At 32.4% G+C, this 27,748-nt stretch overlaps 1 long non-coding RNA gene across 2 annotated transcripts; it reads left to right on the forward strand.

The window, feature by feature from the left end:
• On the forward strand, window positions 1-27,256 carry LOC123597074. 2 transcript variants are annotated; one of them, XR_006711945.1, is made up of 4 exons: window positions 1-4,054; window positions 7,242-7,308; window positions 18,069-18,148; window positions 19,887-27,256. It is a non-coding gene; the product is annotated as an uncharacterized LOC123597074 (long non-coding RNA). The 2 variants fall into 2 exon arrangements; XR_006711944.1 differs by lacking the exon at window positions 1-4,054 and adding an exon at window positions 5,272-6,141.
• The last annotated feature ends 492 nt before the right edge of the window (window positions 27,257-27,748 follow it).

Genomic DNA, 27,748 nt, shown 5'->3' on the forward strand with positions numbered 1-27,748 from the left:
CATACTATTTCATATCTTTGCAGTATAATTGGACTAGACCATTAGTAAAGCTAGAACTTTTAGGTGAGCTAAAACCAATAAAGATTTATTAATAGACAGAAATCTGTGAAGTGGTCAGGTAGGCTTCTCTTATTAAAACTCCACATTTTTTAATATAATTGCTATTCTCATCGGCTTTTATTAGATCCAGTCCCAACTGAATTTATTCATTCTAAAAATAAGAATATATATAGTGATTTTTCTTTTTTTTTTTTAAGGTTATTATACTGGTATATAAAGAAGAATTAAATAGTACACTTTTCATCTCATAAAATGAAAGGTTTAAATCAAATAGAATTTGGTGCTTGACTGTTTGACAGGTATAATGATAAGTAGAGCCTATAAGTTTAGGTAAGATTAATGAGACTATTTTAAGAGAATTTAAAGTATTCCAGATACCATCCCAACCAAAAGTGGCATTTTGGTTGAAACTGAAAAACCCACTTTCTTAAGCAGAAACTAGTATCTTACTCATAGGTACTCTGAATAAAATATTTAAATTGTTCATATCAAAAATTACAGATTATAAAAATGTAGAATGCCAAAACTTCCAGTGACTTAATTTTACCTCCAAAATACTTTATCACAGAGCCACTTTTCTAGTATATTTTCTTTGATTTTTATAGTTTTTTGAAGGTTTCAGATACTTAGCTAATAAAAATTTTGATTGTTTTGTATACAGTGACCTGGTATAATGAAAATGAACTTACTGAACAATATTACTAAGCATTGGTTAATTTTTGCATGGTAAAAATATTAATCACATGATAAAGTATTAACCCTAACGTATTTTTAAAAAAAGTATTTGCTAAAGTGAGGTTTACTAAAATAGAGCATAATATGAATTTTTCTTTAAATTTTTTTTCACCTAAAAATATTTACTTTATATGCTTACGATACAGGAGAGATAGCAAAGATTTGTTTTCCTAAGAAAAGTGTTAATTTTGTCTTATGAGTGAAGTGTAATTGTCATATAACTGCTTGTATCTTTAAATGTTCAGTTATTTTAAAGCAAATTCTCTAATGTGTGTTTGAACATTGAGATACGTAACAAAATATTTAAAAACTAATATTCAGCATTTATTATAAGATATTAGATAATCCAGGAATGTGAATCCATTAACAGTTAAAGCTAAATAAAATGTTAAAATTTAATAGAAATCAGTTTAATATAAGGGCAGAGTTCACATATTGATACCATTATACTGTAAGGTGTCACTATATACTGTTGGAGATAAATACAGGGTATTGAATGTCTTCATAGCTTAGATTTGAGAATGTTATAAATAAGCAGCTTAGTTTAAATAAGATGGAAATGAATACAACTTTTTCCCCCTCTAACTTAGCCAGTGATTTTCAGATTAGAAAACATTAAGATGAAAAGTGAAAAATGTGGTTTCTGAATGTCTGAAAAATAAAAACAAATCCAGATTCAATTTATCAGTTTCAATCCAGATATCTTTGCACACAGCCTATTGTTAAATGGAGGAAGAGTGATAGCTTTTGAGTTGATATTTTAGATAAAGACATCAATCCCCAGAGTTTCTAATTTAGAGAGTTTATGATTTATGATCTTTTAAGTTGTCAAAACTTATTATTTGGACACAAACATTTAGCACCATAAAATCATCTCTCTATAACTATATACTGGCTTATAAACTTCCAAATTTTTAGCTTAGTAAATAATCTAACATGTAAGAGATTTGGTGCAAATATTAATAGTTTTCTTGTATTTGGTCAGCTCTTACAGGATAAGAAACTTTAACCTAATTGGTAGTGTGTGTTATTTTAGAAGACAGGTTAATAAAGGCTTTTACTGCTATGTGTGATTGGCTATCCTTTAACTACCCCTTAAAGGACATTTTCTACGGATTTTAGGTGTTTTAAATTTGCAAACCTGATTATCTATATCTAAGCCTTGGTAAGTACTTTATCATATCAGGATTTGGGGGAAAAGACTTACTGTGGTTTTTTTTCTCTGTTACACTTCTTATTTGGGCAGTGTTTATATTCTGGGTTAAATGCATTTTCCGGGTTAAAAAACATTCATTTTCAGGAAAAATTCTTAATTGTTCCTAAAATACAGTTATACTGTCAGTGTTCAAATTTTTTTGAAATAGTTATCCTTAGCAGGGAAAGAATATTAGGATAAACTAGAATAGAGAAAATTTAACATGTCCACTCAGGTACTTGAAATTCTTCATTGTCATTGGTAGATAATTCTAGTTTATAAGGACAACGTATTTTAAGCAGTTTCTCAGCTGTAACAACTTTCTTTATCGTGGTTTTGTAATGTTGCTGTGGATTCATTAAAGAATAGTCAATTAAAAAATTTTTTAAATGTTTATTTGAGGCAGTTTTGTATGTGTGTATTTTGTGGTGTTTCTTGACCAACCAATAAAATATATTCTTAGTCTATTTTTTCTTTTCAGAATTATAATTTCTGATAACCATTTTTAAAACAATATTTAAGTAATGAGAAGATTTAAATTTTTCATTAAATATCATTTTGAAGTAAAATTTCAGTTCTTAGCACGACAAAACACAGTTTTGGTATTTTATTAACATGTATGATTTGGCTTAGTTTTACTTTCCTGTTTCATGATTAGAGTCACTTGGAAGAGAAACATGTAGTGTATTTCAGATGTAGTTCCCGAGACTGATTAATCCATTGGTTAATAGTTCATTAATTTGTTACTGTTTTGTGTCTTAATTTTTAAATATCCTTTTTTGATATTTGCTGTTAGTTTTTTCCATTGTTTGGCTTTCATAATAAATGTATTATAGTATTTTTGTTACCCTGTGATCCTCAGAATTATTTCTTTTATTTTTATTAGCATTGTTTGTTACTGAACTGCTGCTAAACAGAACAGTTGTTTTTCAATTTTGATAAAAATAAAAGATTGGGTTTTTCCCTTTTTTTCCCCACAAAATGTTTTTATCTGAATTTTAGGTATTTCTGTTTTATACTTTTATTTTTAATAAATCCCAAATCTAGCCTTCTTGACTAGATATTATTTAAATTCAGCCAGTTCTAGCATTTAAAAAAATAATTTATAGATGTCCTAATTTTCCTGAGTTTTTAAATATTTTTCAGAATCAAAAATTGCTTAAGGCATTAAAAGATAAGGATTGCATTTAAAATTGAAGTATTAATTTAATGCTATTGGATATAAATAGCATCACATTTAAATTTAAAGATAATTTGACAGAATACTTCTATTTGTTACTCACTTGATATTATGTACTAAGTTTTTAGCTTCATATTACACATTTAAAGTAGATAAATTACATGTGGAAATTTTTTTTAATAGTTGGAGTTTTTTTGTAAAAGAAAAAAGAAAGTTTATGGGCTAAAAATCTTCTTTGTTAATAGGGTCTGATTGCAAACATATGGTGATGATTAGATATGTGGAACTTGGGAGTCTGGAGCTTTTTATAAGCAAAATATAATTTCATTTCTTGATTAAATTTTAGATACTTTCTTATTTTCCAGGAGAATGGATAGGAAAGATAATATGAATTTATGAATTCATGGCAAATCTGGCTAAAACTTTTCTGAGAATTTTGATAATTGAGCAATTAAATCTGAACTAGGAGCTGAAGATCATTACATGTGTCATTAATTTTTTTCCTTAGATACATTATAGGTTCACTTTGTAATCAAAACACTAATTTTGTCTTCTACTCTTCCCATCCTACTTTTTAAGAAAAAAAAAAAAATTCTTAAATAATTGTATCATATAGTGATGTAAGCAGACCTGCTAGGTAGGTTGGGCCTGAACCATTTTTGTCTTCTGTGTCAGTTGCATATGCTTTCCTTAGCTTGCTGCTTCAGCAGCAGCAGCAGCAACAATGAATAAACAAGTATCACCACAGCCCTTGTTCTTGTCCCTTACAGCTGGGAGCAGGGGCTGGGAGATTGCTGCTGCATGTCGGCTGTTGTACAGAATAGCATCAATATGCAATAATGGTGGCCAAAGGAGCCTACACCCACCAGCTTTTTACAGACCAGGTAGGAAGGGCCCAACTATCATAACCCATATATAGCATAATAAATACTTTTTTTGACAAAAGGTACTTTTTTTCCCAAAGCTGCAGAAAGAGAACAGTAGTTGCTTACAGTTCTTAGACTTACATTTTTCTATTATTTACTCTGTGGCTTTAGTTATTTAATTTTTCTGTTAATTTCACGTATGAATGGAAAACTGTCTTGTTTCTGGAAGTATGCATGGTATGTTTCATGTTTTTCACTTTTAAGCTGGTAGATTGGAAAAAAAACTATTAATAAGTTGCTGATAACACAAGTTATGTATTGTATTAAGGAAAGAGAAGTTGATTATGGCCACATTGGAGTGTTTCTTTCACTTTGGGGCCATATTCTGAGCCCATGTTATCTTTGTTTATAGCCCAAACAAACAAGGCCAAATTCTTGCTGATTTCGCTATAACTAAAAAGAATACCCCATACTACTTAGTGTTGTATTTAACTAAAGACAGAGCAGGCTGCAGGTGGAAACTCATTAAGTCTTTACTTTTTCTTACTGTTAAAATAATGTTTTATATCTGAAAGTTCAGATTATTCTAAATCTTTTGGAATTAGGTCTTTGTAATATCAAATGATACAGAACGGTGTTTTTTATTTTTACAATTTAAATTTGCACAGCTTTGCATAACCTAAATATCTGCATTTTTCTCACCTTTTATATCTAAATAATTCCAGTAGGTTATAGTTACAAGGAAGTGAATGTTAGATTTCTATTAATGTTCAGATTTCATCTGTAGTTAATGAAGTGTAGGTAGAAAACTACAAATGACATTTTATTTTGTATAAGCCTAATATCCCAATTTAAAGTCTTGACATTTGCGGTAGCATTCTTTTTAAAAGGTAATCATAGTTTTTCCCTGGTCATCTTCATTAAAATTACAACTAATCACTCCTACTCTTAACGTTTTCCCTTACCAATCACAGTAAACTCAGAATATGAATTTCCTGCTAATACTGTTGAAACAAGCTTTGTTGTAGTATGTGCTTAGTTTTGTCTGAAATAATAAATGAGCTCAAAACCTGATCTAATGTGAAATTAAATGTATTCAACCATAAATTGAAATTACTTTTTTTTTCTAATACTAGAATGTTGTCTTTAATGTGTTTGATGTAATTTAACAGATAACATTTTAGTTACCTGCTCTTAATCAAAAAGTGAGTTACATAATCCTTTATGTTGAAAATATCTTGTTTTTGCTATGAATTACGACATAAACTGTCTATGGACCACCTGTACCGGAATAACTTAGAATAAAGCATTTTTCCAGACCTGCAGAATCAGAATCTCTGGAGCTGGGACTCAGAAATTTGTACTTTTTACAAGCTCCACATGAGTTCTTTTAGAAGCACCACATGTGAGGAGCACTGCCCAAAATGAAATGGGGGAGGATTCTTCACATCAATAAACCATTTATATTTTCTGCTTCTCCCCGCCCCTCAGCCCCTTTGGTCGTCATGGATCCAAGCTCAGTAACTACTTCTGAATCTTATCATCTCTACCACAGTAGTTCTAGATTAAGTCTTGTTATTTCCTCAATCATGTGAAGAAAATCAGTATTATGAGAGCTTTATTTTTGTTCAAGTATCTTGGGGCAAATTTTAGTCTCTGGTACATTTAGTATACCTATGTTAGACCTACACTTGATAAAAACAGAAGGATTTGGTCATTTAAGAATTTTAAAATTTTTCCTCTGGATAGTGGCTATTTTTCTTAAATATACTTCCAAACATTGGAGAAAATAAAGAAGAACTTCTTATATGCTGCTTATGGGAGCATTTGACAATGTCGTAGTAAAGTTGAAGATATACATAGGCTTGAACCCAACAATTCCGTTCCTAGATGTTCTAGGTAAACTGAGACATGTATGAAAAAGTCTTATAGTTACTTTTATTTTTAATAGGAAAAAATCAAAAGTACTATAAATGTTAAGCAACAGGAGAATGGCAAATTGTGTCATAGTCATATGATGAACTGTTTATTATACTGCTGTTTAAGTGAGAGCTCTGTGTGATCATGGATGAATGTCTTCGGCGAACAAAAACAAGTTGCAAAAGGTTGTATATTATATAATATTTATATAAGATATATAGCATTTATGTAAAGCTAGAAAGCAATGATATATATGGTTTTAAGTACTTGATTTTATAGTAGTAGTAGTGTAAAAGCATGTATAGGAAATAAATGCCAAATTCAAGATTGTAATTTTATATTAGGAGAGAAAGGAATGGGATCAGGGTATGGTACGAAAAGGATTCAACTATATGCATAGGCTTTTTCTTTAAAAAAAAAAAAAAAAAAAAAAATATGTAAAGCAAAATAAGCCTGGCAGAATATTAGAATTCCATGAGAAGGCCAGGGATTTGAAATTTTCCTGTGTATTTGAAATATTTTTTCAAATATATCAAAAAATGTGCTGTCTTTATTTTGGTGAAGATCTTCTACAATAAGATGTATACTTAGGATGCTCCTAAAAGCATGGATGACTTTATTCTATTCTATATCTTACAATAACTAATAGAAATAGTACTTCCTACTCTTGTAAATAAAGAACAGCCTTGGAGGCAATTTTTCTTATCACTGCTCTTCCATTTACCCTTGAATTCAGACAGTTTCACAATAGTATTTTCTTGTGTTATGCCTATCGATCATAACATTATTTTCAGAATTTATTTATGCATTTGAAACTCCAACTTAAGCTTTGTATTATACTGTTTTACAGTAGAATTCTTGGAATTAAGCAATATATGGATTTTTACATTTTGCATTTGTATACATGTTACATGTGTGTATGTGTGTGAGAGAAAGATTGGTCAGTCTTGAGGTATGATCTTGAATTTATCTTAAAATATCTGCACTTAGATGATGTCCTCTAGAAGCTGAGTGTGCTCCAAGTTAGACGTGAAGTGTGAGTTTTAGTTGCACTTAGATATTTGACTTTTAAACTTTGAGAAGGTAATAGTAACAGAAAAGTGAATTTTAAAAACTAATGATAACACTTTGGACTGAAATAGGTAAATGCTGCTTGATGTTCATAATCTGTGATTGTGCTGTATAAGGATCAGAAAGCTGTGATTATCAACTTTAGCTGAAAATTTTATTAACTTCTGTAATGTGATCAATTTTTTAAAGTCTTCACTCTTATTTTTTTTCCTAGGTTTAATAAAGATAAAATGAAGACCATAATAAAATAGTCCCCTACTTAGCCCAGCAATTCTTACCTTGTAAGTATCAAGTCTCAGTTAATATTTAGTATTAACCTCTGCCATTGCTATAAAAAGTTAGTGTTTCACTACAGGTGTTGCTTTATTTCTAAATGACAAGTTTCTTATCTCCCCTTACCCCCTACACATTGAAGGTTGGTATTAATTTAATCCAGTTTAGAACAAGAATAATGCCATTGCTTTGAATAAGTTTTCTATTTTGGAAAGTATTTTACAGCAAGGCCCTATTTTCTAAATCTGAGAATCACAATTTTAAACACTTGTCCTCCAAAGGAATTGATAAATAAGTAATTATCTTCATTATTATTAGTCAAGTTTATTTTTGTTTATTTTTTTAAATGTTTATATATTTATTTTGAGAGAGAGAAAGAAAGAGACAAGCAGGCTCCACGCTGTCAGTGCAGAGTACAGTCTAGGGCTCAATTTCACCAACTGTGAGATCATGACCTGAGCTGAAATGAAGAGTTGAGTGCTTCACTGACTGAGCCACCCAGGTTCCCCCCATTAGTCAGGTTTATTGATAGTTATTTTATGGTTTTATAAATTGGAAGGATTCTCTCCACTTGAGAGAGAGTTTTTTCATTTATTTGTTTTTATATTTCACTAAATTACCCTGCACACTTTTCTGTGAGATACTTAAAATTTAGCTGTTAAACTTCAGAAAGTGGGAAAGACAGGAAGGCAATCCCTTTTCCTTCCTTTTATACATACATACATGTACACCTCTTTCTTAGAATAAACATTTGGACCCTGATTCATTTAACTTTTGAGAAACTTACAAATTCTAAGGAAAAAATTTTAACAGGTTAGCTAAAATTAATGTCATACCCCTAGAAAAACTCAAATCAAGGTCATGGTAAATACACAAGATAACTATTTTCCTAAAAATATTTGAGACCCTGGGGTGCCTGAGTGACTCAGTCAGTTAAGCATCTGACTTGGGTTCAGGTCATGGTTTTACAGGTTTGTGAGTTCCACCCCTGCGTTGGGCTCTGTGCTGACAGCTCAGAGCCTGGAGCCTGCTTCACATTCTGTGTCTCCCGTTTTCTGCCCCTCCCCAACTTGTGCTTGAGCTCTCGCACACATGTGCACTCTCTCTCAAAAATAAATAAAAAATAAAACATTTTAAAAATATTTTAAAAACATATTTGAGACTCTAAAGTCAAGCTACCATAACGATTCATTTCCATCTATTCTTTGAGCTCATCCCTAAATAAAAGAAACTTAAGTGCACCTTTTTTCTGTTTGTGGTGTTGAGGGATGGCCCTGTTTTAGTGAAAACTAGTGCATCAGATTCTTCTCTACCATATCTAATACCATTGGATTAGTGACTCTGTGAATAATGTTTATGTGTCGAGGAGTGACCTTATCATAGAAAATCTGCCACTGAACTCAGTAAATAGTTTTTTGGGTGGAAATAATTAAATATTGAAGACTTTTATTAATGAGCCAGTTTGAAGAGTAGTGGCCAAATACCACAGGTCACTTCCTTCTCTAATTTTTTTTCCTTTTTATATTTTTGTCTCTGGAAAACTAGAATGGAAACATTTGCAAATCCCCAGAGAATCCTATATAGCTCAGGCATAAGTTCCTTAATTAGTCCCTTGGAAGCCAGCTCAGTTTTACTTCAGCTTACTCTTAGAAAAAGAAATCTTTTTGATTGGTATTGCGCTCCTACTGTAGATTGGAGGGTAGTCGACTTTTCAGAAAGAAATAGGTATCATTTAACTTCTAACAGATTTAAAAGCATAGATAATGTCATATTCTTAACCTTATTTCATCTCCTTTGTAAATTTCTAAGCAAATAAATAAGCTGGATATTTTCCAGCATCTTTTAAACATAGGTCATTTGCTGTATTTTATAATTGGAATGCTTTCTGTTGTCTGTTCTAGGTAGTATGGAGTTCTCTTTAATCTTAGTTACTAAGCTAGTGATGTTTCCAGTCAGTACCCAGAAAAATAGGTACATCATGACAGTAGTCAGTGATTCTATATGATAATGCGTGGGTATCCCCTTTTGTCATTCTCTTATGCTCATTTAATGCCATTCTTCAAGGAATTTTTTTAAGCTGTTCCCCACTTGTGGGATGTGGATATTCTAGAAGTTGTAGAATGTTCATGTTTTATATATTCATTGCTGTCTGAATTAAATAATGGCAGTGTTTTGGGTTCATTTTTATAAATTGAGTAAAGAGAGGAAATCTCTTTCAAGGTTTTTTTTCAGTTTAAAGCTCTTAAATGGTTGTTGCTTAACATAAAACATTCAGAAATAATCATATTTCGGGGTTCCTGGGTGGCTCGGTTGAGTGTCTGACTGTTGATTTCAGCTCAGGTCATGATCCCAGGGTTAAAGGGTTGGGCTCTGGGGCGCCTGGGTGACTCAGTCAGTTGAGCGTCCGACTTGGGCTCAGGTCATGATCTTGCCGTCTGTGAGTTTGAGCCCTGCGTTGGGCTCTGTGCTGACAGCTCAGAGCCTGGGGCCTGCTTCCAATTCTGTGTCTCCCTCTCTCTCTGCCCCTCCCCTGCTCATGCTCTGTCTCTCTCTCAGTCAAAAATAAATAAACATTTTAAGAAAAATTTAAAAAGAAAAAACAGGCTCTGTGCTAAGCATGGAGCCTGCTTGAGATTTTCTTCCTCTTTCTCTTTTCTCTCTCTTCCTCTCCCTCTGTCCCTCTGTCCCTCTCTCCTCCCCCCGCCCCCCCCCCCGCTCATGTGTCCCCTCTCTAAAATAAAACTAAAATAATACTTCTTTCTCTTTTTTCTCACTTTAAGATTTTTGAGCTGTGTTTTGTTTTTTCACATTGTAAATTTGGGTACATACACTTAAATTACATATTTCTGTTATATAAATTTAAAATAACTAGATCCATCATTTGGTGCTAAATGAAATAATATCTTTAGGTGCACTGTCAGCAATTACGATCATTGCTGCTTTTTAATTTACAACAGCAAAAACTTTAAGACCCCGACTCTCTAAATAAGAAACAGAAGATGAAGCAGAATATTAACCAGTCTGTGCTGTCATTGTTAGTCCTGTAAACCGAAGTGATGGAAACAAGTAACCTTATAATCAGTAGACTTATTATTTGTCTATTATCAAAAACGAGTCTAGTAAGAAGAAATAACAAAAATAATTCCTTACATTAGACTGATTATCTAGATAAGTTTTTAGAATTTTTATCAAGTTAGCAATAGAATAGCAATGGCATGTAATCATACCATTTTAGAAAATATTGTCAGTTCTTGAATTATAAATAGTGTAAATGTGGAGCTGATTGAAAGTACTGCAAATAAAATCAGAATGTTGCAAATCAGTAGGGCAGTAAGTAGTTAATAAGACAAATGATATAGAATCTATTGTTTTCAATAAAAATGTAATGCTTTTGGTATGACTCGCTAAAAATAGCTGAAATCTCATGATTGAAATTTACTCTTGTGTTAAATTGCTGTCTACCTGTGGCACTTATGAGGAATTTTTAATTATTTTGAATAATTTTATAACGTGAATGTTTCTGGGGGAAAGACTACCAAAAGAAAAAACAAAAGAACAAATTGCTCTTTTGGCACTTGGATTAGTAATAAATAATGTTTATAATCAAAAAAAAAAAATTATAAGGATGCTAGATAATCTCAGCATTTGGTGGTAAGGAAGGTTTGCAAATTTACTGATCAATTGATATTAATTTAGTTAAATATATCAAATCTAGGTTCTTAAAGGGGTATATTGTTCTATAACGTATGAACATAGAGAAAATTTACAATGTGCCACAACCATTTTTCAGTCATTGTTCAAATAACTTCTCTTTTTGAGAGTTAGTGTTTAAATCAAATGCTAGTAGTTCTATCCTTACATCTTACATGTTTGACATATATGTGTTGAACAGAATAATTTAAATTATTAAATGTGATCTGTCTATGCAAGGCTGTGTTTCTGCTCTCAACAAAATTGTAGCCATAAAATTTGAATTTTAGTGCCAAAATTATAGAAAGGAGTTGGGTTAGTTGTTTTCCCACCTTGAACAAGTTCTCAGTTCAAGATGGATGATTCAAAGAAGTGTAATAGGAAATGTCTTATTTATGAAGTTACTTTTGATGTTTTCTTATGAAAATGAAAACAACGCAAAATTTAATAGTACAGACCTTTATTGAAATAGGAAATAAACATACAAATATAAATTCTGATACAATAGGGATTTCAGGTTCTAAGCATAAATAGAGTAGGTAACATCCCTAAACTGTTGATGCAGTCTTGCCCTTTGCTACTACCTTTTTGCCTGAAATTTGAGTTTTCAAAATGATCTCCATGTAAAAACGGAAACAGATTGAATGCAGAATTGAAATAGATACATGTCAAATTGTCAGCAATCACATCTGACTTTTTGCCAGTTTCATGCTTCCTGTTATATCCAGTAAATAAATTTCTTAAAATTCTTTTCAGTTTTGTTTTCTTTAAATTGTCTCTGTTTCTTTATTCCCTTTGTATTTAATGCCCTGTCATCAAAACTTAAACATAGTTTGTCCTCCAAATCCTTAATAAAACAGCTTATACTGAAATTTTCTAAGTCAGTTTTTTTTTTAGTTGATCTTTATTCATTTTATTCTAATGCTCAGAGTATTAGTGTTAGAACTATAATAGAGAAACTTTTTCCTTAATGGTATAAATTGTATTTATGTCAGTTAAAATAATTGATAGAAAATAAAATTTTCATAAGAGAGCAGGTTTCAGTTGAGTATATAATTTCATCCTTTGGCCCTAGATATGTCTTCTAGAAATAGTTTTTCTGTCTTTTCTCTAGGCTAAGCATACTTAAGTCCTTCCACTGGTTCTCAGCATGAATTCTAGATCAGTAGTATGCTGGATATTCCACTTTGGATCTGCTACATTTTGTCAGTATTGCATATAGAACTGACTGTACTCAGTGTGGTTTGAGGTACACAATACAGTCTGTCTTTTATGAATAAGGTAGTTCTATCAATGTAGCCTGCCTGGTTCCACTGACTTTCTCTTTGTCATCAGCACTGTTGGTTCATGTTGAATCACAGTCCACTGAAACCCTACGTTTGTCCAAAGTGTATTTCAAATCCTACTGTAAGTTAAGAAATTCAGCAGTCATTTATTAAATACCTATTCACTACTAGCTGTGTTCATAAAAGTTTAAATTTGTACAGTCTTAAAAGGGCTATGAACTAGCCATTAATAACCCATTTTACAAAAAGGAGTCTCAAAGCTCCATGTACTGAAATAACTTACCCAAGATACAAGAATTCATAAGGAATAGAGGCACCTGGGTGGCTCAGTCTGTTGAGCATCTGGGTTTTGATTTCGGCTTAGGTCATGACTCCAGGGGTCATCATATTGAACCCCATGTCAGGCTCTACACTGAGTGTGGAGTCTACTTAAGATATTCATTCATTCATTCATTCATTCATTCTCTCTCTCTCTCTCTCACTCACTCATTTAAAAAAAAAAAAGGACACAAGGGGTAGAGTCAGGATTCCATCTTGAGTCTCCCAGCTTCAAATTCAGTGTTCTGTATCATTTCTCCCTCAATAAATTATTTTTGCTGCATATTATATTGATTAAGAAAAATGCAGAAAGTGGCTAGTAAATTCTGTTTCATCCGGGATGATTTTAGAGCTTAGGAGACATGCCTAGAATTTTTTAATGTTTTTGTTAAATGCGGTAATGTCTAACATGAATGAGATGAACTGAAATTAAAGCAGCATAAGAAAGTAAATATGCCTAAACAGAAATGTTAATTGAATCAAAATTAGACTTGCAAATCAATTAATTGCAAGAAAATGAGGGGGGAAACATTTAATTTATATAAAATTTGTATCCTTTTTACTGTATTTAAAAAATTTTTAAATCTGTTAACCTGGAGTGCCTGGGTGGTTCATTTGGTTGAATGTCCAGCTCTTGATTTCAGCTCAGATCATGATCTCATGGTTCGTGAGTTCATGCCCCACATCGGGCTCTGTGCTGACAAAGAGGAACCTGCTTGGGATTTCTCTCTCCCTCTCTCTCCCTCTCTCTCCCTCTCCCTTTCCCTCTCTCTCCCCCTCCGCCACCCCCCCCCCCCCCCCCCCGCTTACTCTCTCTCTCTCAAAATAAAGGAACATTTAAAAAAATAAATCTGGTATCTAATATGAAAAAAGCTAATTTAATGTACTTAAACATTCCTATTTACTCAGATTAATGTTCAAGCTGACTTCTTAAAACATTGATTTATTGTCTCACCTTTCAAAATGACTATTGTTTTCTTAAAAGATAATAAAAATGAAAAGTTCATACATACTTAAAAGGTGGTAAATCATAAAGATAATCAAGAGCTCATAGGCCAGAGTATAAACCACGGGGCTTAGAAGTAAAACTTTTATAAAGAAAAAGGACAAGAGTTGAATGGTTCTGTTTTCTAATTTTTTTAATAGCTCTCTTTTTTTTTTTTTTTTTTTTCTTTTTTTGTTTAATTAGATCTGCATCTAATCAGTAAGGCTCTTTCCATATGTAGTTAGGGAATGTGACTTTGCTTTTAGCCAGCAAACTTGAAAGCACAGTTTAAGTGATGGAGGCACTATATAACGTTTGTATATAAGTAGAGAAATGGCATGGGCCATACCAGGAAGCATTGCTACATAGCTAGTCCAGTTTGAATGGATGATAGGTATGAAATAATTAAGCCGGTTATTTGCTCAGCATAGTACTCAATAAGAATAATTTCCTGTATTCAAAAGTTCTTAAAACTGGTACAATTCAATATCAGCTAGGAAGGCTGAAGATTACACTGGAAAATATAGACTTGAATTGTCCTCTAAAGTAGGAATAAATTGAAAGGGGATTAGTGAGTATTTTAGCCTCCAGCAGTAGCTTCAGTGAAGATTTAGAGAGGAGAAAGGAATATACAGTTTAGGAAAGAACTGGAAAACAACTGACTACAAGCATGATAAATAATTTTCTTCCACTTGCTACTTACCTGATGGCCACAGCACATGCCTGACCAGTTTTTGTCCACTCATAAATACTTAAATGCTTCTCTAACTTATAGGGACCCTTTTTTGCTAAATATGTAACCACCCATACTTAGAATAACACAATGAATAATAATCTTATTGTAATAATGTCTAGTTTCTCTTAAAATTCTTGATTATTTCAGAAAAGTCTACATACTACATTGGTTTATGCCTCTTAAAAGAGACCTTTTAACTGGAATGGTAGAGGCTTTTAATTGGAGAGAAGTAGGAAATACTGGATAGGTCCTGATTATACAGACCTTGATATGTGTGTGGGGGTGGGTGGGTGTGTATGTGTAGCCTGACTTTTCTGGAATAAGTTGTCTAGATTGAAGTCCACCTCACACACAATTTCTAAATAATCATTACTTTCTTAATCAGAAAAAAAAATCAAGTATAGACATACTACAGTTTCATACTTTACTCAAAAGCTAGGTTTTTATGGATTATAAAACAGACTTCTTGGATTTTATCTGAATACTATTTCATTACCTGCCTCTTCTCAACATTGAATTTTAAAGGTATCTTATCTGGTTAATTTTTTTGTTTTTAAGCATCTGTAGCCAAAAAACAAGTTAAAAAAATTTTTAATGTTTGTGGATTTTATATATTTAGACATTTCATAAAATTTTCACTTTCTTTATAGGATAGTAAGAAATTATTATGTTTAATGAAATTGTCATGAAGTTTAGTTAGACCCCATAATTTAGGCTTATTCTTAAAGATACCAAAGCATGGCTAATTTCAAAATTTCTCCAGGTGTAGTATCAACATTTCATACCACAAGTGTAGTATTCCGTTGTCCTGACCAAGCATAGTCATTCTGTGACCCAAGGGCTGTATGTAGTCAGCTCCTTAGAGGTTTACATGCAGAATTTGGAGCATACTTGAAGACGGTAATTATTACAAATTGTGTTGATGCCAGATTAAAAGTAAAATTAAGTACTTGAAAAATTGAAAGCAATGTGCTGGTACTTAATGGTTATGTCTAAACAAAATAGAAATATTTTCATGGCATGTATTAACCTCTGAATATTTCTATCATGTGACAATGGGAGCAGTCTATAGATTCAAAGAAATTTTTAGTTTAAAATATACCCCCCCGCCCCCGCCTTTTTTTCTTGAGACCTAGAGAGAGGGAGACACCAAATATGAAGCAGGCTCCAGGCCCTACCTGTCAGCACAGAGCCTGAGGCGGGGCCCAAACCCGCCAACCAGGAGATCACGACCTGAGCTGAATCGAAGATGCTTAACTGACTGAGCCACCCAGGTTTAATCCCCATTTAGAACTTACGGTTAAAAAAAAAAAAAAAAAAAGACTATTCAATGGAAAAAGGACAGTCTTCAACAAATCATTTTGGGAAAACTGAATATCAACATATAAAAGAATGAAATTGATACTTCATACTATATATAAAAATTAAAATGGGTCAAAGACCTAAATGTAAGAACTAAAACTATAAAACTCTTAGAAGAAAACATAGGGGGACGACTTCATGACAGTCTTGATCATGATTTCGTGGATAGCAAACCCAAAGCACAGGCAGCAACAATAACAAAAAGGTAAATCGGACTCCCATCAAAATTTAAGATTTTTTATGCATCACAGGACACTATCAGCAGAGTGAAAAGGCAACCTACAGAATGGGAGAAAATATTTGCAAATCATATATCCGATACAGGACTAATCTCCAGAATCTATAAAAAACTCTTACACCTCAACCACAACAACAAAATAAAAACCCAGTTAAAAAATGAGTAAAGGACTTGAATACATATTTCACTAAAGAAGATATACAAATGGTCAATAAGCCTGACATGCTCAAATGACTAATCATTAGGGAAATGAAAGTCAAAACTATACCAAGATACCACCTCACGTCCCCAAGGATGGCTATTATTTTTTAACAAGAAAAAAATAGTAAGTGTTGGCAAGGATGGGGAGAAATTGGAATCCTTTTGCTTTGCTGATGGAAGTGTAAAATGGTATAGCCACTATCTAAGAAAGAAAGTATGGCAGTTTTTCAAAAAAATGAAAATAGAATTAAATACCATATGATCCAGTTATACTGCTTTGGGGTTTATACCAAAAAGAAATGAAAGCAGGACTCAAACAGATATGTGTATACCATGTTTATAGCAGCAACTAATCATAATAACAGACAGATCAAAACAACTTAAATGTTCATAGATGGACAAAATGTATATACATACAATCGAATACTACTCAGCTGTGAAAAGGAAAGATAGTGTAAAATATGCAGCAACATGGATGAACTTTGAAAAAGTTAACCCTATGTAAAAGCCAGACACACGAAAAATAAATGTTATATGATTCCATTTATATAAGGTACCTGAAATAGGCAAATTCATCAAAACAAAGTAGACTAGTGGTGTCCAGGGGCTGAGGGAATGGAAGCATGGGCACTGTTTAGTGGCTCCAGTGTCAGTTGGTGTAAATGAAAAGGTTATGGAGATGGAAGGTGGTGATAGTTATACAACAGTGTAAGTAGACTTAATGCCACAGAACTGTACCCTTTAAAATGGTAAAATTTATGTCATGTATTTAACCGCAATACTCTAAAAATAATAAGACATTATTACTGTGAAGTTTTTAAAAGAAAAAAAAAGATTTATTAGGGGCACCTGGGTGGGTTAGTTGGTTAAGCATCCGACTCCTGATCTCTGCTCAGGTCATGATCTCACAGTTCCTGAGTTTGAGCTCCACATCAGGCCTCTGCACTGACAGTGTGGAGCCTGCTCAGTATTCTTTTTGAGACAGAGCGAGACAGAGCATGAACAGGGGAGGGTCAGAGAGAGGGAGACATAGAATCTGAAGTAGGCTCCAGGCTCTGATCTGTCAGCACAGAGCCCGACGCGGGGCTTGAACCCACGAACTGTGAGATCATGACATGAGCCAAAGTCGGACGCTTAACTGACTGAGCCACCCAGGTGCCCCTTAAATGATTTTAAATTCTGAGAAAGAATTGTGTCCGTATACTAACTAGTGTCACAATTGGGACAGTGCCTGGCACATAGTAGGTATTAAAAGATATTTGTTAAATGAAAAAAGTACGTACATAAATTTTGTATATTTGAAAATACCATGTTTACATTTTTGTTTGGAAAGTGGGAAAGGGTAGCCTAAAGAACTGTTCCAAATGTAGTTGGTAAATACAAATATGTATTGCGTATTTCTCAAGTCATTGTAGCATAGCCATTTTAATGATGAGAAAACTGGAGCAAAAGGTTATCGAGGCTTAAACTAGAGTGGTGGCAGTTTCCTTGTATCTTTTAGAGAAAGAGGTTATTACATTCCTACATCTGAGTAAGTGGAAGCTGTTCAGGAGTGTATTTCCATGCCTGGTGAAGAGGGGAGGCCAATAGGATAAAGGAAGATCAAGAGCCACAGGATTCCAATTTTATTTCTCATCTCTGGGTACAAAGTTAATTCATCTTCCAAAGGCTTCATAATCTTTATTTCTTATGTAAAGTGATGTCCAACTTTTAACAGAGTAACTATTCTAAAAAAGGGATAAATGTTAAGGGTAAGATAATACTTGGATTTTTTTAAGATAAATTAATTAGAAAATTCACTTGAGTCTTTTGTATATTTTCACTTTATTCAGCGTTAAAATATTTCATGTGACATCATCTTTTCCTTTAAAAGTACATGTGCATTTTGTTAGCTTAAGTTTATTGAAACTGAGCTCTTATATGTCATTTCTTATTTTTCCTTTGACATGAAGTCTTACCTACTGGATGGAAGATGTCTTTAGAAAGGCATACCGCAAGGAATGAACTGTCTGTAAATTTTGCTTTTACCAAGGTAAAGACCAAATTTTATGAATTCACTTTGTGTTTATAAAAGGAAAAAAAACTTTTATATATTTAATACATTCAAAAATTTGATTAAATATTTAACTTTATTGGCTTATTAAGTTGACAAAGGGGGAGGAAATGCTTAGCTTTTCCTCATATTACACATCTTTGTGTTCCTAACCTATAGCAATATGCTTAGCACGTAGTAGGCTTTCCTTAAACATTTGATGTAGAAATAAATTTTACTATTCTACTTAAAAGCTTCTAAGAAATAGCTATTTATGTATACTTTGTCCGTTATAATCTTTAAATATTGGTTTCTTAATGTATTCTCTTCTAAAAGAAAAAAATTTTTTGTATCTTCAGGTGCTAATGTGTGTTTAAACAAAACCTTGGAGTAAAGTAGCAGCACATAATGGTTTGTGGATTTTGAAAAGGTGCAGGCCATATTGTGCTGCCTCAAAAATACAAGGATCTGATCTTCTGAAGAAAATATATTTCTTTTTATTCATAGCTCTTATGATAGTGATGTCAGCAGTGCCTTAGCAGCACGTAAATATTGGCGTTAAGATTCTAAAATTATCTCCAGTATTAACTGTGCTGCTGAAGTAAGGCTGGCCATGTTCTACAGTCTAATATGTTTTATATTTTAATATGTCTTAATATGTATTAACATCATTGATATATCTTCAGTTTTATTGATAATGTATTTTCAATATTATTGAGAATCTTGTTATCTTTAGTATGATTCTATAAAAATAAGTAGTAACTTTTAAGATGTATTTGTATTAACATGGTTGTGGGGTGCCTGGCTTGCTCTCGGAATTGTAAGTTCAAGTACCACATTGCGTGTAGAGATTACTTAAAATCTGTAAAAAAAATAATGTAAGTGCAATTTAATAATAGTGTTGAATGCCATCAAGAGTTTATTGAAAGAGCTTATACAGAACCAAATTTACTTTAATGCATATTTATATTCATTGTAAATACTGAAATTTTTAAATACTCATTTTTCCTTTGTTTCTCCAGTAAAATGAAGTTTAAAAATATTTGCTTATTTCACAGATAAGTGTGCATTATAAAATATACATTCTGAACAGAACTTACAAGACAATTTTTAGTAATGTTTCTAAATATTTCGTTAGAAGGGGGAAATTTCAAAACGTGTGAATTAAATCCCTGAAATCCTGGGTCTCAAAATGCTCTTAATCAAACTCAAAGGTAGGGAAGACCTTACAGATGACCAGCCTATTTTTTGGGTGGCTCAGGAAACAAATTCAAATTAGGTAATTTGCCCCACATGACAGATTAGAATCTTAATCCTATGCCTTCTGACTTTACACTATCATTGTTTTATCTTGTTTCTATTAAATCCTTAGCTGAAGATTTTTGACAAGTTGAAAATGTGACTTTGTTTGCTTTTTTATAGTCAATATTTAACTTCACAGTAAAAGTAAAAATTATTATTATAGTTACTAATTTTATAGATGTAACAGTTGAAATTTTAATTTAAGATTTAAAGAAAAATGTTTTCTTTACCTTCTGTTTCTTATTTATTGTTTTATTAAGTCATTAAACTAAAAATTAATGTTCAGGACAAGACAGGTGTTTTTGTGTAGCATATCACAATTTTGGTCTTCTTTTCTACAAGGAATAGCTTACCCTTTTCAATTGCAGCCAAACAGGAAATCTACAAAATAAAAGCACTTCTTAACAAATCATTTCCAATTATTATTGTCTTTTAGAAACCCTAAAAGTATTTCAGATGTAATTTAAGGAATTGTAATCAAGGATCTTCTTTTTAAAGTCTAATGTGAAGGTAAAGAAAATATGTAAGGCAAAGCTCTCATTTTTAAAAACAATTTTTCCCCAGCAAAAATTTTTTTTCCCCAAATTAGGAAGCAGTATACCATATATACGGTAGCTAGAATTAAATGCCAGCTTTTACATTAAGTACAATTAAGCACTATTGACTTGGTGCTTTGAAAAATCACTCATCAAGCTGTTCACCTCTTTTCCTTTATTTCATTTCAACTATTTTATGAAAGACTAACAAATATAACTTTTGATTCCACTGAAAGTACTCCAAGATTTAACATCTAGATTCTTAGAAATATTTATTAAATGAATTACAAAGTTTGTCCACTATTTTCCAGAATAACTCAGGAATTAGATACCTTTTTTCCTGTTTTTGTTTTTCTAAGTATATTATGTTTAGTCTAATCTGCCTTCTAAATGAAAGAGAGAAAACCTGGATTTTACATTTACCAGGTGAATTTTTATATCTAGGTCCTCCAGATGTGAAGAAGGAACACTTGGGGCTATTATTGCTAAATGAAAACTTTTCTTGTTTTAATCCTGAGAATAGATTAAAGGAACATGAAAATATTAGTAAAGTGAGAAACTATAGAAAAACTGTTATAATGAAATTTATCATAACAGCATTCAGCTTCTTTCCAGTCTCTTAAGAGGAAGTAGCCTGTCAGTACCTAATGAAACACACACATTTAGGTAATTCAGCAGAACTGGAAGTTGTATTTGTACGAGTTAATACACTTTCATCTTTGTGTAATTTTGAACACATTAAAAGCAAATAGTAAAATAAAAGTTGTACCTTTTAATGTTAACCTTAATTTGACTATTTTTACAAAGAAAAAATAAGTATATACAGGTGTGTGTTTTCATTTTTTCCATCATCTTTGGGAAAAAAATGCTCATCTTCTTTCATTCAGGTTTCTTTTTAAGTTGATGCCAAATAATTTCAATATTGAGCATCTTAAATCTGTTACTTGGAATATGGATTGAGTTTGTTTGGAGCTAACTCAGAGGACTCAGGCAAGTATTCAGGAGGTAGCAAGAGGAATATTGTAATAGTTGAATAACTCAGTTCACATCCTGTATTTAAAGGCAGATCTCTTAAGGTCACACATATTGATATGTGATAGTAAATATGAAAATTTGGCCTTAGACTTAATTCTGTACTCAACAATGAAGATTTTCTTCAATCAATTATATATCCTTTTGGTTGTTAGAGAATTACATGTTGTTTTTAAGCCGCTAAGTGTCATTATGGGTATATGCCTAGGTTAGCTCTATTTGATTAGCAAGATTATGCTTACATAAACTGTGATATCTGTTAATGATTTATCTATTTAGAAATTGACATTCTAAATCAATTTTTTTTCCTTTTACAGGTGGATATTACTATCCCTTATTCATCGAAAAAGTTTTATTCTCAGTGTTGTTTCTCATTGAGTATTAACAAAAAGAAAAATTAATGTTCCAAACTTTTCAGATAGATTTGGTCCTAGTAAGTATTTAGACATACTATTTGCATAGCTAGAAGAAGAAATGAGACCATCATCATTTCCAGCTAAAATTTTTTATTTTCATCTGTTATCAAAGGATTTCTTATAATTTCTGTCTTTATTAATAGCTTGAGCCCCTTTAATGCAGAAATAACTCACACCAGAAATGTGAGAGTATATATTCTTGCCTTATTTATTTATAAATATATCTCACAAATTTCTGATGTCTTTTTTTAAAGCTATATATGAAGCTATATATGAAGAAAAAAATAATTGACAAAATAAATATTAAGTTTAAACCTCTAATGTTAAAGTTACTGTGTGAGGTGACAAATTACTTGCTTTTTTTTTTTTTTTTTTTTTTTTTTTTGTCTTTATTTTACTGAAATTAAATTCGACATTTATAATTTCTATTTGGGTCTATTTCTTGATTACTAATACATTGAATTCATGTAAAAACTTTATGAGTAATATACTGAAATTAGCATACTGATGATTACAGTTCTCCCTTAATTCTGTGGAACTTTGAATAATCTGGTATTACATTCTTGCAATTGAACTTTTGTGTTTTGAAGAAATGTAAACTGCCTGGAAAATGTTATTATTGTTTGTATTTATCATATGCCATAGGATTAGATTTTGTTTGAGAAATTTTTAGCTACCTATTTACACAAAATGCTACTCAATTTGATTAACTTGTTATTCAAAGGTATTCTCTTTGTTTTATAATTTAACCACTTACTACCATGGATTATTCTATTAAGGAATATCTTTAGGAAGTGATAGAAATTCTGAATCACCCTAAAGTTTGCTAATTTCCGCATCTCATTATTTTATAATTTTGGGGAATGCTTGTATTATACCATTTCAGGAATATAAGTTTTTATTATACCACTAAAACTTTCTTTTTGGACTTAATGCATATGATAGTAAATCACAGAATTTTTTTTAAGTTTCCATGTCCTCAATATTAAAAATGCTGTTTTAGCCTGAAGCAAGCAATGAAGAAGGGTATTTATTGTCCTACCGTGTAAGTCAAGAAAGTTGAATAAGTACATGATTTCTTAAGAGAATTTATAAATTTTAACATGGTCAATGCAGACTTTTATGTTAATTTGTTTATATTCTCATGAATGTCTTTTGTGGCAGTGTGAAAATGCAGATGTTTGACAGGGAGCATTAAAAATAGATTTGAGGGGTGCCTGGGTGGTTCAGTCGGTTAAGTGTCTGACTTCACCTCAGGTCATGATCTCGCAGTTTGTGAGTTCAAGCCCCGCATCAGGCTCTGTGCTGACCGCTCAGAGCCTGGAGCCTGCTTCAGATTCTGTGTCTCCCTCTCTATCCGCCCCTCCCCTGCTCATGCTCTGTCTCTCTCTGTCTCAAAAATAAATAAAACATTAAAAAATTAAAAATAATAAAAATAGATTTGAAACATTTATAAAGAGAGGTACAAATTAATTCTACTCAAATGCTGAGGATCTGTAGAACAAAACAAATAAATTTCTGCCCTCATAGAGGGTATGATCTTGGAAGTGAGATGTGAATAATAGACTAGACGAAAAAATTGATAGGTACTATATGTGGTGTGTCAGATGGTAGTACTTTGTAGAAAAATAATGCAAAGGAGGTGGAAAGGATGGAATAAAGGTGTTTGGAAGACAGGAGAGAGAAGTTTTTAAATACTGTAGAGAGAAAATGCTTGACAAATGATTATTTAGACAAAGATTTTTAAAACAATGAGCAAATTATTAGGTATCTGGGAAAAGAGCCTTTCGGGCAGGTGAAATAACAACTACAAAGATCTTCAGGCTGAACCACTTTTGGTGTGTACAAGAAACAGCAAGGAGATCTGGTTGGCTACGATTAAATACACAAGAAGGGGACTCATAATTCATGGGATCGAAGAGTCTGTAAGGGCTAGATCTTATAGCTGTTTTCAGCTTTTAGCTTGTTCTACAGATTTAATTTTTCATACTTCCTTCAGAGAACTTTGACAGCAGTATGCGTCTCAGCCTATTTGACCTTCGTAGGTAGAACAGTATTTTTATAAATCTGACTCAAGGTTACAACCTCCATCAGACACTATTGTTTAAACATTTTAAACAAAATGTTTAAATAGTTGGTTAATAGGTACATATGTGATGATCAGATTTTTACAAATTGTGCTTTGATGGCTCTGAATTTGTTTTCCACTTGATCAGTTTAACTTGTCAAAGCTAACAGCTCCAGGAGACACTAAACTTACTCATGTTTGTCATTTGCCCAAACAAATCACCGCCATTTGACGCCTCCATTCTGGAATTGATGTCATAATTAAGTATTTAATGATTTATCACCTGTTCTGTAGCATCTTACCTGAAACGTTCTTTGCCTGGAATTGTTTCATTCACTATGGTATATATCCCACTAACTTAATCTTCCTAAAACACTGCTTTTGTTTATAAGGTAAAATTCAAGCTTGTTAGCTTTTGCATCATGATATTGCCCCAACTCTTCTTCAAGTGAACTAGTCTTGACCCATCCGTTTTTCTGTTTGCTTTTATTTATGCCATTTCACCACCCCAGTTCTCTCCCAGCTAATCCCTCCCTGTACGTGGTTAAAAATGAGCCAGACCTCTTGTGTGTGGTAAATGTTTCCTGACTTTAACCATGTGGTATTATCCCTCTATCTTGTGGTATGAATAATTTATATCTCTAGTTCTTAGCCTTTTTTTTTCCTAACTTAACACACCTGAGGGACATAATACTTCATCATTAATTGTGCCTCATTTATTAATACATATTAACCTTTTAAATGCATTAGCCATATGAATAAACATTTAAAATTTTATAAACAAAATGAAGAAAAGCAAGTGGACTAAAACACCCAGAACTTGAAAACATCAACCTAAATATCAGGTCCCAAAGTTTAAATACTAATTTTGTGCTGACGTTGATATAGTTGATTTTTTTCCTCAGTTACATGAAAATCTCTTCTCCCTCCCTCCTTCCTTCTGGCCCTCTTTCTCTACTTCCATTTCCTCCTTCCCTCTCTCTTTCTATATCTCATATATAATTGAATATGAACCATCCATATATATTTTTAGGATTTTAGCACATTTAAAGGAATGATAAGTCATCATTTTAATTTTTCAATATTGTAAAAGTAATTAATAAATACACTCTTAAGTCATGCATGTGTTTATTATGGTGTTGCTTATAATAATAAAAATTTGTAAGAGTTTTTAAAGTGTCCAATATTAAAAGGCTAATTAAATAACATGCTGAGTGGAATACTGTGCAGCTACTTAAAATAATATAATGAATATTTGATCAGCTAGAAAATTGTTCATGATAAATGTCAGACAGTATGAACAGACTCCTTAGAAGAATACATTTGCTGAACTGTTAAATCACTGGTTTACTACAGGCGTGAGACAAATCTTACTAAGATGAGGAAGGTGGATCTTATTTTCATGATTATAAGTAAGCTTTATGATTTTTGTGACTTGGGGAAAGTTTGTTTTTGACAAGGAGAGAGAAAAATCCTTAAAAAATAAAAACAAATATTTGAAGCACCACCACATAATCATAACCCTTTTGGAAATTTTGCTGGGTTCAGGAAATTTAGAAGTGATAAAAATTAACTATCAGGGAAGAACTGAACAGGTAACTTCAAAAATCAGATAACTTAAAAATGAGCTGTAGGGGAGCAATCTCTGTGTTCTCAAAGGAGGGTTGAAAGGAATTCAAAAATCACATCTTGAATTCATTGTTGAGTGCTTTTGCTGTCATTTCTCCACTCTTCAAAACTTCAAAAGGTAAGTATAAAAGTGATAAATCTATTTTAATTTTGAAACTGTATTAATAAACTATGTAAAGAAAAACATCCAGTTTATTTTATAGTTACAGATACTTAACAGCAATGAAACTGACTTTCAGATCTAAAAATTAAGAATTTTCCTGCTTGGGGCACCTGGCTGGCTCAGTCGGTAGATTATGTGACTCTTGTTCTTGGGTTCATGAGTTCAAGTCCCACTTTGGGTGTAGAGCTTACTTTAAAAAAAATTTGAGGAGGGGGGAGGCACCTGGATGGCTCAGTCAGTTAAGCCTCCGACTTCAGCTCAGGTCGTAATCTCACAGTTTGTGATTTTGAGCCCCGCATCGGGCTCTGTACTGACAGCTCAGAGCCTGGAGCCTGCTTCAGATTCTGTGTCTCCCTATCTCTCTGCCCCTCCCCTTCTCATGCTCTGTCTCTCTCAAAAATAAACTTTAAAAAATACATAAATAAACTTTTTAATAGAAAAATAATTTTCCTTGAAAAGATTTAATCTCTCCTAGCATAAAAGGAATACATAGGCATAGAAACCTTTGGAAAAGGCAAAAAATTCTATTTAAAAATCCTATTTTTACTATCCAGTAGCAACAATTATTAGCTTTATATTATTCCCTTCTAGTTGCATAGTTGAATTAACAAATTTTATTTCTTAATCCAAATCATAACTATTCCAGGATCAAAATCTAGAACATCTCTCTCTAGAGAAGAGAGAGGGGATATGCTTTTGACTAAGAAAATTTTTTCTTTACATTTATCTAAAGTATACCTTAAACTATTGTCTTTATAATTTGTTGCATAATAATTTACTGTAAAAATGCTTAAATTTTATTAACTTTTTTTCCTCAAGATTAGTAAATCTGAGTTTATGGGAAGATGCATCTTATTTACCCTTTGGCTTCTTCTGCCACGCCTGCATGCCAACCCCAACGGTACCTTTCCATTGTGTGAGAAGCATTCTGAGGCAAGGGAAGTCATTGAAGGTTTTTTAGCAGGAAAGAAAAATAACTACTGAAATATGTATACTGGCCCAAGATTTGCTCAGAGAGAAATCTAAGACTGGTGTACTAAGTTATGAATTTGTTTCTTTTGTATCCCCATCACCACATCAAATTTACCAAAAACCTGAGCTGTTCTAAAATTGTGGAATTCATATTTGATATTCAAAAAACATTAATGTGGACATTTCATGCAAAACATGACTAAAGTTACCAATATGTAAACCTAACACAAATGTATGAGTTCTAGTGTATGACCTTTCTGTTACTGTGACCCATTTAGAATGTAAGCAAAATATGGTATGTCTCAACTTGTTTTTTTCACATGCAAATATTTTACAATTTGAAACTCTTAAGAACAGTGGTAGTTTAATTTAGAAAAGCAGGTTTAGAACCTGAAAACATGTTGGCTAATACGGTAAAGAAAATACATTTGGGGGGAATCTAAAAATCTTTACCTGTAGAGAGGAATATTTGTCACCAGAACAGGCCTGTGGTGCAGATTTCAGGTCAGACCCTGTTGTGCCACTAGGGTCTGCATTTTAGTGGTTTATTGCATCCTCTGGAAAAAAAAAAAAAAAAAACACCCAAAAGTAAAGCCTCTGGTCGATAATAAGCTATTGTACTGTTTTTTAAATTAGTAATTCTTAGATGTGTTTACCTCTAAAACTCAAGGTATTTGGACCTTTAAAAATTGATGACTTACTCATTTTAGAAAGTTTACATAGTCACACTCTTCAGGAAAAGTTTGTGATGGTTTTACTGTATTTCCCATATTGATTAAGGAACTAAATACCCCCTCACCCAAAAAAGAGAATTTCTTCTGTGTACTCCCCCCCCCCCCAACAATACTAGGTAGCCTTGGTTTCTGGATAGCCAAGTTGGATTATTTAATTTGGAATTTAGGTAAACTTTGGACACATTTCAAAACTAGCATGAAAATTGATTTATTTAGGTTAACCTATTACATGCTAATAAACACTTGTTCCCCCAAACCATTGTTGATTGGAAGTCTTGGTATGTATGACTCATGTCAGGACACATGTAGAGTATGGATGTGAACCAGCTGGAGTGCATTCAGAAAATTGAAAAATATGAGATGCTCAGATCTCACAAGGAATGGTTGAAGGTATTGAGGAGCTTCCAAGCTTCCTTGAAAAAGAGAAGACAAGTAACAATCTGAGGCTTGTGCATTTTGTTTTCACCTGGAGGGCAAAACCGGGGAGTTTCAGGGATGTGCAAGGGCTTTCTGCTGACTGAATGTGTGCATTAGGGAAGTGGACTGCTTTGCCAAGACCCTCAAAAGTGATGAAATAGGGTTGGGGTAGTTAGTAAGATTTAAAGATACTGTTTGGAATGAAGAAAATGAGTACACATCATCTTAAGTCCTTGCCTTTAAAATGTAAGACCATTTGTGCCAACAGGACAACTTTTGACTAAAGGAATTCATAGGGAAACATGGATTTTGTTTTGCTTTTGGACAGTTT

The sequence above is a fragment of the Leopardus geoffroyi genome, chromosome A1 (assembly GCF_018350155.1).
Source record: "Leopardus geoffroyi isolate Oge1 chromosome A1, O.geoffroyi_Oge1_pat1.0, whole genome shotgun sequence".
NCBI lineage: Eukaryota > Metazoa > Chordata > Mammalia > Carnivora > Felidae > Leopardus > Leopardus geoffroyi.